Source organism: Teleopsis dalmanni, chromosome 1 (assembly GCF_002237135.1).
Source record: "Teleopsis dalmanni isolate 2A chromosome 1, ASM223713v2, whole genome shotgun sequence".
NCBI classification, from domain to species: Eukaryota; Metazoa; Arthropoda; class Insecta; order Diptera; family Diopsidae; genus Teleopsis; species Teleopsis dalmanni.
The window spans coordinates 128035842-128049153 of record NC_051846.1 but is presented as its reverse complement, the minus strand read 5'-3'; the positions used below and the strand labels follow the sequence as shown (position 1 = coordinate 128049153).

The following is a 13312-nucleotide window of genomic DNA, read 5'->3' as shown; positions in this document are numbered from 1 at the left end:
ACTCAGGATACCGGGCACTCTCCTGTTTTAATTAATGCCTTCTCAAAGTATGGGGCTCTGCTTTGGGTGACTGTTCTTTCCCTTATATTAAACACTGTATATGGAAAATAATCTAAATATACCTATTAATAATATAATTACAGAGTCAGAGGAAGAAGCTCTACTCCGTTCGCCAACGAAGGTTGGAGGAAATCTTGAAAAGAGGCTTGAAGCATCTCTCAAGATTCAGGATCTGGATGATCTGAACCCATCTGCTCAGAGACCAATGGTATCAAGCGGTGGGAACACCTCTCCGGTGATTGGAACCCAGAGTCCTATGGACACAGGTGACCACGATGGCGGTGCGTCTAATGCTAACACCCAGAGCATGGTGAACTCAGGTGACGGCAGCATAGAGACCAGGAAGAAAGCAGAATACTTCACCGGGGCTCAGAAAAGACGCATCAAGGCCATGATTAGGGATGGATTGGATTTGGAGACTGCGAAGCAGAAAGAGAGAGAGCGATACTCTCTCTACAAAGCTTCCTTGGCAGCAGAAGGAGAAAGTGACAGACCCAGTACCAGCAAAAGGTGCAGATCTAATAACACATCTCCTGAAGAAACACAACGCCCGCAGTCCAAAAAGCCAAAAGCCACTCAACAAACATCTACCTCTACCGGAAACCAGCTAAAACCGACTCCATCTTACAGGGATGTAGCCAATGCTTGCAAAGTGGCTATCGCCCATGAGAAATATCCGGAGGTGAATCTCACTGGTGACCAAATGGAGTTGATAAAATCGAAGCTCCTGGAAGAAATTGACAAACTTCCCAAACACAATAGTGTCTACGGCTTCATCACCAGTGTTAACAGAGACGGATGGCTCTCATTAACATGCTGCAATGGTGAAACGAGGAACTGGCTGACCACCTGTGTCCCAAAACTCAAACCATTCCCGGATGCTATTCTCAAAGTGTTTCAGGGCGAAGAGATGCCCAAAACCTATGTGTGCATCACATTTATTCCCCCCTCTGCTGTGCTACCACCAGAAATTCTGATGTCCCGATTGGAAAAACAAAATGGTGGCATTTGCACATCATCGTGGAGAATTCTCAGGACTGAGAAAGATAAGAATGGTGGGGAAACCGTTACGATCTCAGTGGACGAAAAATCCAAAAATTGGATAGTCGGTCAGGCAGGAAAGCTGTATCTGAACTTCACACAAATTCAAGTACGTGTGAAGGGAGAGCCAACTGGACCCAAGAAACTGACGACAAAAAGGCCATTTACGACAGAGAAACCCAGTGACGTCAAGCAACAAGGCCTCCATCCAAAAGGCCGCTTTCAGGTGATAGACCCAGTACCTCAAAAGCACAGGCAGATAAGCCAAGTGAGACGGTTAAGGTCACACGGGACAGCACACGAACTGAAGTCGGACCCAGCACCTCAAAACAGCAAGGTGGCACACCGGTATCTAGCATAAAGGACCAGAAGCAAGGGCCAAAGAAACCAGCTTCAAGATCCCCTCGACAGGAAGCACCCACTCATGGAACAAAATTGCCCAAATGGATGCGGAACGGTAAAGGACGATACCAATAAAATGATGAGGTGCCTGCAGGTTAATCTTCAACACGCCAAAGCTGCTACGGCGGTGTTGACACAGCGACTTCTATCTGAAAAGATTGACATAGCCTTTATCCAGGAGCCATATGTATATGAGAACCAGATAAAAGGAATAAAAGGTAAGCTACGATCATGCCAGCCATGGTCGACCTCGTGCTTGTATTGTGGTAAGAGATGACATTAATACTTTCATTATTCCACAGCACACCAACAAGGACCAGGTAGCAGCTATAATTTCCGTGGACACCCCAGTAAGTAACACAGAGCTCATTGTCTGCTCATCTTACCTACCTGGAGACTCCCAAGACCTAGACTTCCTATCACTGAAAGGACTAGTAGACTACAGTGTTAAAAGCAAGAGGCAACTCATCGTTAGAAGTGACGCTAATGCACACCACACGATCTGGGGCAGCACCGACATCAATAAAAGAGGTGAGTGTCTATTTGAATTTATAACTGGTAACAACCTAAATATGTTGAATACGGGCAATAAGACCACTTTTATAAACAGAATCAGGGAAGAGGTATTAGACATCACCCTAGCTACACAATTTATAAAACATTTTATCAAAAACTGGAATGTTTCAGCAGAAACATCCATGTCTAATCATCGTCAGATAAGATTTGAAATTGATCTAAATATGAAAGTAAGGGAACCGTATAGGGTGCCAAGGGCCACAGAATAGGATCTTTATACTGACGAACTCAAGGCCAATCTAGGCAGTAATAAACATACGATAAACAACATTCATGATTTAGAAATAGCTGATGCTGCCTTAAACACAACTATTATAAATGCCTACCATGAGGCCTGTCCGGTGAAAAAAGACCGGCAACAGAAGTGCACCATGGTGGAATAAAAAGTTAGCCAAGCTAAAAGTCGAATCCCGAAGACTCTTCAACAAGGCAAAAACCAACGGTGAATGGGACAATTATAAAAATGCCCTCACCGCCTACAATAAAGAAATTAGAAGGGCAAAAAGAGAATCATGGAGAGGCTTTTGCTCAGAGATTCAAAACTGAAGCAGTAGCGCAAAAATCCAAAGAGTCATCTCGAAAAGCCACACTAATCCCATTCCAATCCCAAAACGACCTGATGATCTTTATACCAATGACTGCAAAGAGTCACTTATACTTCTAACAGAAGTACACTTTCCGGGATCTACAATTTACGACCAATCAATCTCCCAGCTTAGTTCCCTGGTAACCAAAAGGCCCAGAAACAATGACAGGAAGACTGCTCGTAAAATCTTCACTGAAGATAAAATTAAATGGGCGATCAACTCATTTTCTCCTTTCAAAGCCCCTGGAGCAGACGGAATATTTCCAGCACTCCTACAAAAGGGACTAACTCACCTTATGCCCCACCTCATTAATATCTTTAGAGCTGGGCTGGCGATGGGAATCATTCCCACTAATTGGAAGGAAGCAATTGTCAAATACATACCTAAAGGAGGAGGTAAACCTAGCGAACTTCCTAAATCCCATAGGCCTATAAATTTGACTACATTTCTTTTAAAAACTATGGAGAAGATAGTGGAAAGGCATATAAGGGAAGAGTATTTATCTATAAATCCACTCCACGCCAACCAGTACGCCTACCAACAAAATAAATCCACCACACATGCATTACTCAGTCTTACTAATAAAATACAGGAGTCTGTAGATTGCAAAGAATTTGCGGTGGGATGCTTTCTTGATATTGAGGGAGCGTTTGACAATACTGATCACTCACATATCGAAAGATGCCTCCATGACAGAGGAGTAGATGATACGACACACACATGGATAAGCAATGTACTAAGAAATAGAATAAATCCACTCTCGGCAATGCCGAAATAAAAGCACATACTCTAAAACGATGCCCACAAGGGGGTGTATTATCCCCACTCCTGTGGTCAATTGCAGTAGACAAGCTCTTGCATCGACTCAGTGCCAAACATTTCGAGGCACAAGGCTATGCTGACGATATAGTCATACTTGTCAGGGGTAAATATGAAGACATGATCCCATATCGACTCCAGCAAGCCCTGAACATCGTAAGTAGATGGTGCAATGAAGTAGGATTAAATGTAAATCCTAAGAAAACAAGTCTGGTAGTCTTCACAAAGAAAAGGAAAAGAGTACTTTCCAATTACCCATTCCTAAATGGAGAAAAGCTATCAGCCGTTACCCAAGTAAAATACCTGGGAATGATTCTGGATGAGAAGTTGACGTGCAATGCTCATGTAGACAATGTTATACGAAGAGCCAGAGAGGCATTATGGACCAGCAGAAACCTCATTGGTAAGCACTGGGGCCTTAATCCAAAACTCAGCCTTTGGATGTACACATCTATTGCCAAACCAATTGTAACTTATGGATCAGCTATCTGGTACAAAAAAGCACAACAGAAGACTGTAATAGATAAACTTCGTAAGCTGCAGAGATTAGCCTGCATAATGACAAGTGGAGCGATGAGAACCACCCCGACAGCAGCCCTAGAGGTTGCATTGGAGCTCCCCCCACTTCACCTACTAGTCAAAAAGGAAGCAATGACTTTTATGGCCAAGCTACAGTTGACTAACAATCAATCAACAAGACTACTCGATAACTCCCTGTTAGGTAGGGAAATGCAAAGAGAGGAAGGACTAAATATCACCATATCTGACATTTGCTTACCTAAATTCAACTTTCACCAAAAGTTCCTAATACTAATACCAGACAGAAATGAATGGGAACGGAACATACCTCCATTCGCTGGAGACTACCATCTGTGGTACACGGATGGCTCCAAAACGATGGAAGGAGTGGGGGCGGGAGTATATGGAGTAAGACCTAAAGAGGAAATATTTGCGAGTATGAGTAAAGAAAACTCAGTTTTTCAGGCTGAAGTACACGCAATTGAATTATGTCTCAGGGTATATAAAGGTAAACCCGTCACAGGAAAAAACATATATATCTTTTCTGACAGTAAATCGGCACTCCTGGCACTACGCTCACCTCGAGTAACCTCAAAAATAGTGTGGGAATGCCTTCTACTTCTCAAAGACCTTGCTGAAAGGAACAGAGTCCACTTAATATGGATTCCAGGGCACAGCGGTTTTGAGGGAAACGAAAAAGCAGATGAACTAGCGAGAAAAGGGGCGGCCTCATACTATATTGGGCCACAACCATTCCGCGGTCCTTCGTGGAGCTTTTTCAAACTTAAAACTAATGAATGGCTGGAAAGAGCAGCTCAGAAAGATTGGGATAATACAATTACCTGCAAACAAGCAAAAGAATCCATGCCGTTTCGATCAAAAGCCAGAACTAGGGAGCTACTTATGCTGAACAGAAGTAGCATCCGACTTGTCACAGGTTTTCTAACTGGACACTGCGGAGTTAAAAAACATTTATTGAATCTAGGTATTACTGGAGACGATAGCTGTAGACTTTGCTACGAAGAAGAGGAAACAGCAGAACACATATTGTGTCACTCTGATAGTCTCGCAAGACTCAGACTTCGCTACTTATCCATTACCTATACGCTTATAACGGAAGTAGGCAACATCACTCCAAAGGACATACTAGCATTCTTAACTGCTACTCGTCTATGGAACTGAAGTGGGTATGTCACAATAAACCTCGAGGATGCAGTGACGCGGAAACTACTTCCCAACCCTTCTTTTGAAAAAAAAAAAAAAAAAAAAAAAAAACGGAGGATAATTGGAACACAACAATGGAACACATCGTATCCGTACAAAACGAACTAAGAAGAATTGAGCGAATAAGAAGAAATGCTGAAAATAATGAAGTAGTAGTGTAATAGCTAACCAGCCCCGTGATGTAATACCTAAGGCTGACTTCCACGGGGATAGTGGTTGAAGATAGCGGGGTGAAGGGTTTAGTACGTAGGAGCAATATGAGGTGACTTGTATTGCGAATCGTGCATGCTAGTCGAGAACCTAGTATCTAAGAAGATTTCCAACCTCCATGAGAAAAAACAAAAAAAAAACATTTCTGCACACGTTTGAACATAAAAAGGTATGCTCTGAAGCAGCCGTGTCCAGTTAACATTTGGGTAAGATAGTAGTTCACATGTCCATGCTTTCTGTTGGTCCAATCACTTATCTTTGGACTGAGCTTATGTGTTCATCTTCCTTTCGTGGATATATCCCAACTCCGTTTCCACTTATTCAATGCTTCTTCATTGAGCTGATTGTAATTTGTAAGCCCAGTTCTTTTTGCCGCATGTTTTTCCTTTTCAACTTCTGCTTTCTGCTGTAGTGGCATCATTCCGGTAATAACCATGGTCGCGTCAGTAGGTACTGTACGAAATGCGGAAACAACTCTGAGCGCGCATCTTCTGTAAGCTGTGTCTACTCCTAATCGGTACGTTTTTTTATTCATTGCATCTGCCCATATGGAAGCTGCAAATATAGCAATAGACTTAACTACATTTGTCAATAACTGCCTTTTCTGTTGCCTAGGTCCAACTATATTGGGCATTACTCGCAACAGCGCACATTCTGTTTTTACACATTTCGTAGCAACATATCGTAGATGCTCTTTGAAGGTGAGTCTATTGTCAATCATTACTCCAAGATACTTGATTGCTTGTTTTGATGTGACTCGCCCTTTGCCAACAGTTATTGTAATGAACTCAATTTTTTTCCTGCTGCTTACAAGAAGGACTTCAGTTTTATGATCAGCAAGTTTGAGGCCTACACTTGCGATCCAGCTCCTTACCTTAGCGACCGCATCATTGCATGTTGTTTCTATATTTTCTATATATTTCCCTCTAACTACCAGGGCGATGTCATCTGCAAAACCAAAAATTTCTGCACCTTCTGGGGGCTTAAGTCTCAACACTTCGTCATACATAATATTCCATAGTATTGGGCCCAGTATCGAGCCCTGCGGGACCCCTGCTGTTACTTGATATGATTTCGTGCCTCTGTCTGTGTAGTACAAAAGCACTCTCTCTTTAAAATAATCAACGATTATTTCTACTAGGTACTTTGGGACATTTTTCCCATGAAGTGCTGTTAGTATAGTGTCCCAAGCCGCCGAGTTAAATGCATTTTTAATGTCTAATGTAATAATAGCACAGTATTCTTTGGCTCCTTCGAGCCAACGGTCTCTTTTAATGGCATCCTTTGCTATGGCTATGACTGCTTCCACGGCCTCTATTGTAGAGTATGCTTTCCGAAAGCCAAATTGTCTATCTGAAAGACCGCTGCCTTTCAAGGCTTCCTCTAGTCTTCGGCTGATTATCTTTTCTAAAAGTTTACCGGCCGTGTCAATTATACATAGAGGGCGGTAGCCCGATGCATCTTGCGCGTTATTTCCTTTCGGTATAAGCGCCAACCTTTGTATTTTCCATATCTGAGGAAATATTTTACCTTTTATACATGCGTCGAACACTTTCCTGAATGAATCAGCGTTGATTTCTGTGGCCATCTTTAGTTTCAGGTTTGGTATTCCATCTACTCCGGGTGCTTTGTTTAATTTTAACCCATTGCATACTACTTCCAGTTCTTGTCTGCTTACCTCAGGTATTTCATTCTGTGGCTCACTATCTTGCACTGTATAGGTTATTTCAGCTCTCTGCGGAAAGAGACCTTAAACTATTGCTTGTAGCTTAACTGCATCTGTTGTGACTGGTGGGCGGTAGCTATATAGTTTTTTCATAACCACCTTGTACCCTAGTCCCCAGTGGTTATTCTCGACCTCATCACACATCTCCCTGTAACATCTTGTCTTACTATTTGCTATCGCCTTTTTTAATTCATGTCTCGATATTTTATAGGCTTGCTGGAGCGCCATGAAGTTTTCACGACCCCTTGCTCTTTGACATAGGCGCCGCGCATGTTTGCATTTCCTTCTCAGCTCGGAAATTTGGTCGGTCCACCAGTATACATGCTGTCTGCCATTCCGCCGGCCTCTCTTTGTCATAGATGCGTTACATGCATTTGTTATGCAGCGCATGAGTTTTATTGCTTTGTCACTCGCACTGCCGGTTAGATGGATGTTGTCCATTATGAGCTTAAAGGCTTCTTCATGTATGTATTTCGAAGACAATAGCTTGGTGGTCACTATGCGTGTAGATATCTGACACTTGCCAATCCGTTGAGTTAGCTAGTGGATCACTGATAAATGTCAGGTCAATTTTAGAGTTCCTTGAACGTGTCCTTTTGACAACAGTTCAGTAACACTACATTCAGGGTGGCCAATGCCTCTAGTAGGCACTCACCTCTGGGATTTGTCAATGTTGAACCCCACTCAACGACCCAAGCATTGAAATCGCCGGCAATAACTATCAGCTTTATACTTTTCGCGTCGTTTACAATATCGTCCAGTCTCTGTTTGTATTCTTCGATTGATTGGCTGGGGGGGTAGATAACAGCTGAAAAACGTTATTCCGTTCACTGTACCTTTTACGTATGCTTCCCCTCTGTCGGAAACCTGTTCTAGTGGAAATTTACCACGCGTCCATATCGATGCCTTGTTGCATTTGCTAGTAGCCCAACAATGTTTGTCTAGTGTACTATAATGTTCGCTCATTATAGCAAGATCTATTTTTAATTCGCGTACAGTCTGCTTTAGAAGATCATGTGCAGCTTCACAGTGGTTTAAATTCAGCTGTAGGACTTTCATCTTTTTTTACTTAGTATCCTCCTTCGGGCAGACAGGTAGTGGGGGCATTTCGGTCCTCCCGTAGTATGGTTTGCGTCAATATTTTGGTCATTTCTACAGAGAAGGCAGTGAGGGGCCTCTTGACACGCTTTAGCGAGGTGGCCACCACATTCGTAGCAGTGTTTAGACCAGTCTTTAGTGCTTTGGCAGTTCCTTGCAACATGTCCAAAATCGAAGCATTTGTAACATCTTCTGACCTCAATTTCTTCGGGCGGTATACTCTTGATGTTAGCTTGATGTACCATTGTTGCTTCCGTTGATATTTTGAATTCAAGTAAAAATACACCTTTCTGTGTTTTCCTAATGGAGTGAACATCATCACCAACTGTTTTAAGTTCTGAGGCTCCTTTTACTTTCCGGAGTATATCTGCAAAAGACATTTTCTCGGACGGTTTAATAATCACTACGTCCGGTCGAGGCGGCATTACACGCTTTGTTGTTTTCAAGACCCAGGCATTGTGCTCTTGGTTACCTTCAGCTTGTGCCTGAGACATTTCGGTGTTGCCATTCATTCCGAGCTGCGAATCCAGGTTAATTGCCAATGCTTTCCTTGGTTCCTTAGATGGTGCATTATTTGATCGAATTATCTTCGTCTTCCTAGGTGGAGTCTTTCTACTCCTTTCGATATCAGTCTCTTGGATGAACCTGCTGTTTGCTGTAGCTGAATAGTTTGAGTACATCTATCGTTAGTTCTAGTGTCTTTATTTTGGCTTGAATTTTCTCTCGCTACTTGTTTATAGAGTGACGTTATTGTAGCTACGAGATCACGCATAGCTTGGTGGATGGACCTTCTTCCTCCACCCATCATTTCGTTGAGTTCGGATATTTTATCTCCGAGTTTGCTAAATGTTTCTTTTCTCTCTTGTGGAGCAGTGTCAGTATTAAGCTCTTGTGGAGACGAGCGGGATCTCTCGTTGCTCTGTATCTCATGTGATGGGATAGATGAGTGGGTCAGTCTTGGTGCCCTCATGAAGGGATTTTGACAGGGACTATCAATCACTATCAGTGACTCTTTTGCAAACCGGGAGCTAAGCAGAAGATATTCTTAACTGCCCCTACACCCCAACTTAACAGGACGAATCCAAGATCGTTCTTTAAGGCTTGCCAGGTTTTAACGGGAGGGGGCAGATAAAGCATTAGCCTGAAAGCCGTCTGGACCAGATTTCAATCTAGTCCATATTGGTAACAGAATACTTCATCCACCAGCCCATGTCACCATATCCAATCATTTGCTCCAGTATACCATAATCAGAATCGTACTGGTATCGATCCTGATGCCTTTTCTTATAGGCTTCCTCCATTATCATGTCATCATGTCCAATCGTTAGCTGTTGTCCAGTATGCCATTATCAGAATCTTACTGGTATCGATCCTGATGCCTTTTCTTATTGGCTTCCTCCATTATCATCTCTCGTATGCGGATTGTGATGCGACAGCCGTCCTAACATGGTATGTAGACGTTGCGCATTTCCAACTCCCTCGTTGGCGCATCAATTGCCCTCACATTGGAGGCAGACATTGTGCGCTTACACGTCCCTCGATGCCATCCCGGGATGGTGGACGCTTATTTAGAGCCGGCGTCTACTCGGCTCAGCTTAGGGGCTTCTCAGGGTTTCTGTGACCTTTTAAGCTACACCCTACGACGCCTAGCTGGATTTTAGTCGTCTCTTACGACAGGCATACCTTACCGCGGGAATATTCTAACCCCTATCCCGCAGGGGTGCACAGCACAAATGTGTGTGCACGAATCTGTGTGCGTAATCATCGCTTTGTGCGATGTGAAATATGAAACCGCACAACAAATTTGAGTGCGTGCACTTTTTTTCTTAACAACATTCTACTTGCATTGTAGTGGTCCTGTGCGATCGCATTACATATTACATTAGTTAGAAATGGGTTGCTATAAAATAATATGTGCATAAGCACTTTTTAAAATAAAATAAAATAATTTATTGTTTGTTTACATTTGAATTTAATGTTGCGCTTTATACAACAATTTACACCGGATTGAAATGTTAAAATTGGTGATTACGATATTGTTTCGGAAACATTACGCAAGGACAACGTTTAAAAATAAAGCTTCATGGAATGGAAAAAGTCAGATTTGAGACATAAATAAATTCGTAATGTGGTTTTACACTACAATTCATACCAATAGCAAACAGGTAGCTTTGTTTTATATACTATTAAATTCAAAAACTTATCAAGTGTACACAATTTTGATTTCGTCACTGAAATGCTTGATCGCTTGAACATTTTACAGCGAACAAACATACAAACATGCTTATAATGTAATACAGAGGGTTGCATGTATAATTGAATACGTATGCAATGGGGTTTTTGTCAGCCTTACTCGGCTCACATATAGGTTTGAACTGTGCATCATACCAGATGTGACTCGATCGAACATTGTTGTATGAGGATGGGCGGATTTTATATAAATCCACCAGCAAAATAATGTGGGTATTTCATTTGTATGACCGTGGCACTTCTTTGTACTATAGATTCTTTGCTAGTACAGTAGAATCGCGGAAAAGTTAACCGCTCCGTTTTGGGGTTGTTAACTTTTTCGAGATTGTTAACTTTTCCAAGCGGTTTTCAAAATTCATAAAGAAAAGAAAAAACTACAATAATAAGCATAGATTTGCTTAGAAATAGCTCCTTTTTTTTTTTGTTTATGTTTTAGCCATTACAAAAGGAAAATTGTTAATTTGTACCAGTTGGTTTAAAAAAGCAGTCGAGAGTTGTTTGTTTTTTTTCTTTGGTGTAATAATTCTTGACCATTTTTGTGCGCATACTGATAAGGTCTGCCACCTGATTTGCATCGTTGTTGTCTTTGGACCATTTTATCAAGGTATTGATGTTTTCAACTGCTTTCGAGAAACTCACTTTCGGTTGTTGAATATCTTCCTCGGTAATTGAATCATCATTGTCACTATCACACACTTCGAAATGTTCCATATCTTCCGTAATTTCATCCTTGTTCCAATTTTCTATATCGTCAATGCTGATGTTAAGATTATTTCCCACTTTCAACATTAACGATTGAACTTCTCGAACTGTATCGTCGTAAACATCGTTTGCTTTAATAAATTTGGACAACGGAAGATCATCTTCACTATCGTATTGATCATCATCCCACTTTTTTTATCTTATTCCACGCTTTTATAAGAATTGATTGCGGCAATTCTTCCCATGCTGAATTAAGTAGCGATATGGCGTCACAAATTGAATGTGCCTTCAAAATATTTTCCACCAGAACGGTTTCTTGCGCGGCAATGTTGCATAACAATTTGGAGCGATATCCTAATTTAACCAATCTTATGGGATTTTGATCCATTGGCTGCAAAGCCGCTGTTACGTTCGGTGGTAGATGCATGGCTACAATGTTTCCATCGTCAGACTTCAGCCTGTCAATTGGCTTATGTGCCGTGCAGTTGTCTATTAGCAACAATGCCTTTGGTGGTAAATTATTTTCAACAGAAAATTTGCGAACCTTCAAAAATTTTTATGTCATGTTCATTAGAAATGAAAAATGAAACCAAAAAATAAGTTTACCTGTTTTATAAATGAATTGTGGAACCAGTTGAAGAATAACTGTGCATTCATCCACGACTTGCTTGTATGAGCGTATTCCAATGGATTGTTAAATTCCTTAAAGCAACGTGGTTTTGCAGATTTACCGACCACCAACGGCTTCAACTTGTGCGAACCATCTGCGTTTGCACACAACAAAAATGTAATTCTTTCCTTAACAGGTTTTCTTCCCGGTGCGGCATGTTCGTTTGCTGCGACAAATGTTTTGTCCGGTAATAAACGATAAAATAGTCCAGATTCATCTGCGTTATATAGTTGGGAGTCGGAGATGCCCATTTCATTGATTTTTGCTCGTAGACTATAAACAAACGGAGTTATTTTCGGTGTATCGCTCGAAAGAATTTCCCCACAAATTTTGAGAAGGCGAATACCGTGCCGTTTTTTAAAATTTGCCAGCCATCCATCACTTGCACTAAATTTTTTTCCCGGATACAGTATTTCAAATTCGAGTTTAGCTCTTGATTTTAAGATGGCACCAGTCACTGCACAATTACGCTGCCGTTGATTCAGGAACCAATTGTACAAGTTTACCTCCAGATCAGGATATTCCGACTTATGGAGTGTTTTCTTCTCTGCACTTTCATAAGTGGCCGCCACTGTTTTTAAAATTTCTTGGCGTTTTTTTGTTTATTTTACTGATGGCTACTTTAGACACACCATAATGCAGCGCTATTCGATTTCCCGCAATACCGTCATCAAGTTTTCTTAATATATCTACTTTTTGTTGCAAATTTAATCTGATTTGCCGTTTTTTCTGTATTTTTGACATTTTTTTAATAAAAAATTCACAACTAATCAACTCAAACGCTACCGAACAATTCAATCAAGGTAATTTGCGACAAGAATGAAAACATATGTTTGGAGCACAAAACAAAACAGAAAGAAAATAGAATATTCGGGGAATACCCATAATCAAAACTAGAGCTCGCACTGGCTTGTGTCGGCAAAGAAACGGTTGATTTCAAAAAAAAAATTCATACGCTCGGAAAAGTTAACTTCGAAGTTAACTTTTTAGAGCGCTACGTGGACGCCGAAATGCTGTTAACTTTTCCGCGAGATTAACTTTTTCGAGAGTTAACTTTTCCGCGATTCTACTGTACTATGTTTACACTGCTTAATCAGAATTTAAAAAGTTCTTTGAATCAACAATATTTTTTGTTGATTTTATTTTTAATTTATAAGTTATAATTTATAAGTTATTGTTATTATTGGCATTAATGAAAATAAAACCTACTCAAAATTTGAACCTAACATCGCCTTATATTTTTTTCTATTTGGATTGTGGTTATTTAATGTTCTAACCTGTTTTGAAGCCCTCTGTTATCTTCTCAGAACTGATATACAGATTTCATTCTTATCTAAAATAGCAACTCAGTAAAATATTATTCTTTATTTAATAATATTTACTGCCCGTACTTAAGTCCAGCACTTCCTTTTTTTTTCTGGTAATCAT

At 41.0% G+C, this 13312-nt stretch overlaps 1 pseudogene; it reads right to left on the bottom strand.

The window, feature by feature from the left end:
- Window positions 1–10797: 10797 nt before the first annotated feature.
- LOC119668529 lies at window positions 10798–12943 on the bottom strand (annotated as a pseudogene).
- Window positions 12944–13312: the final 369 nt, after the last annotated feature.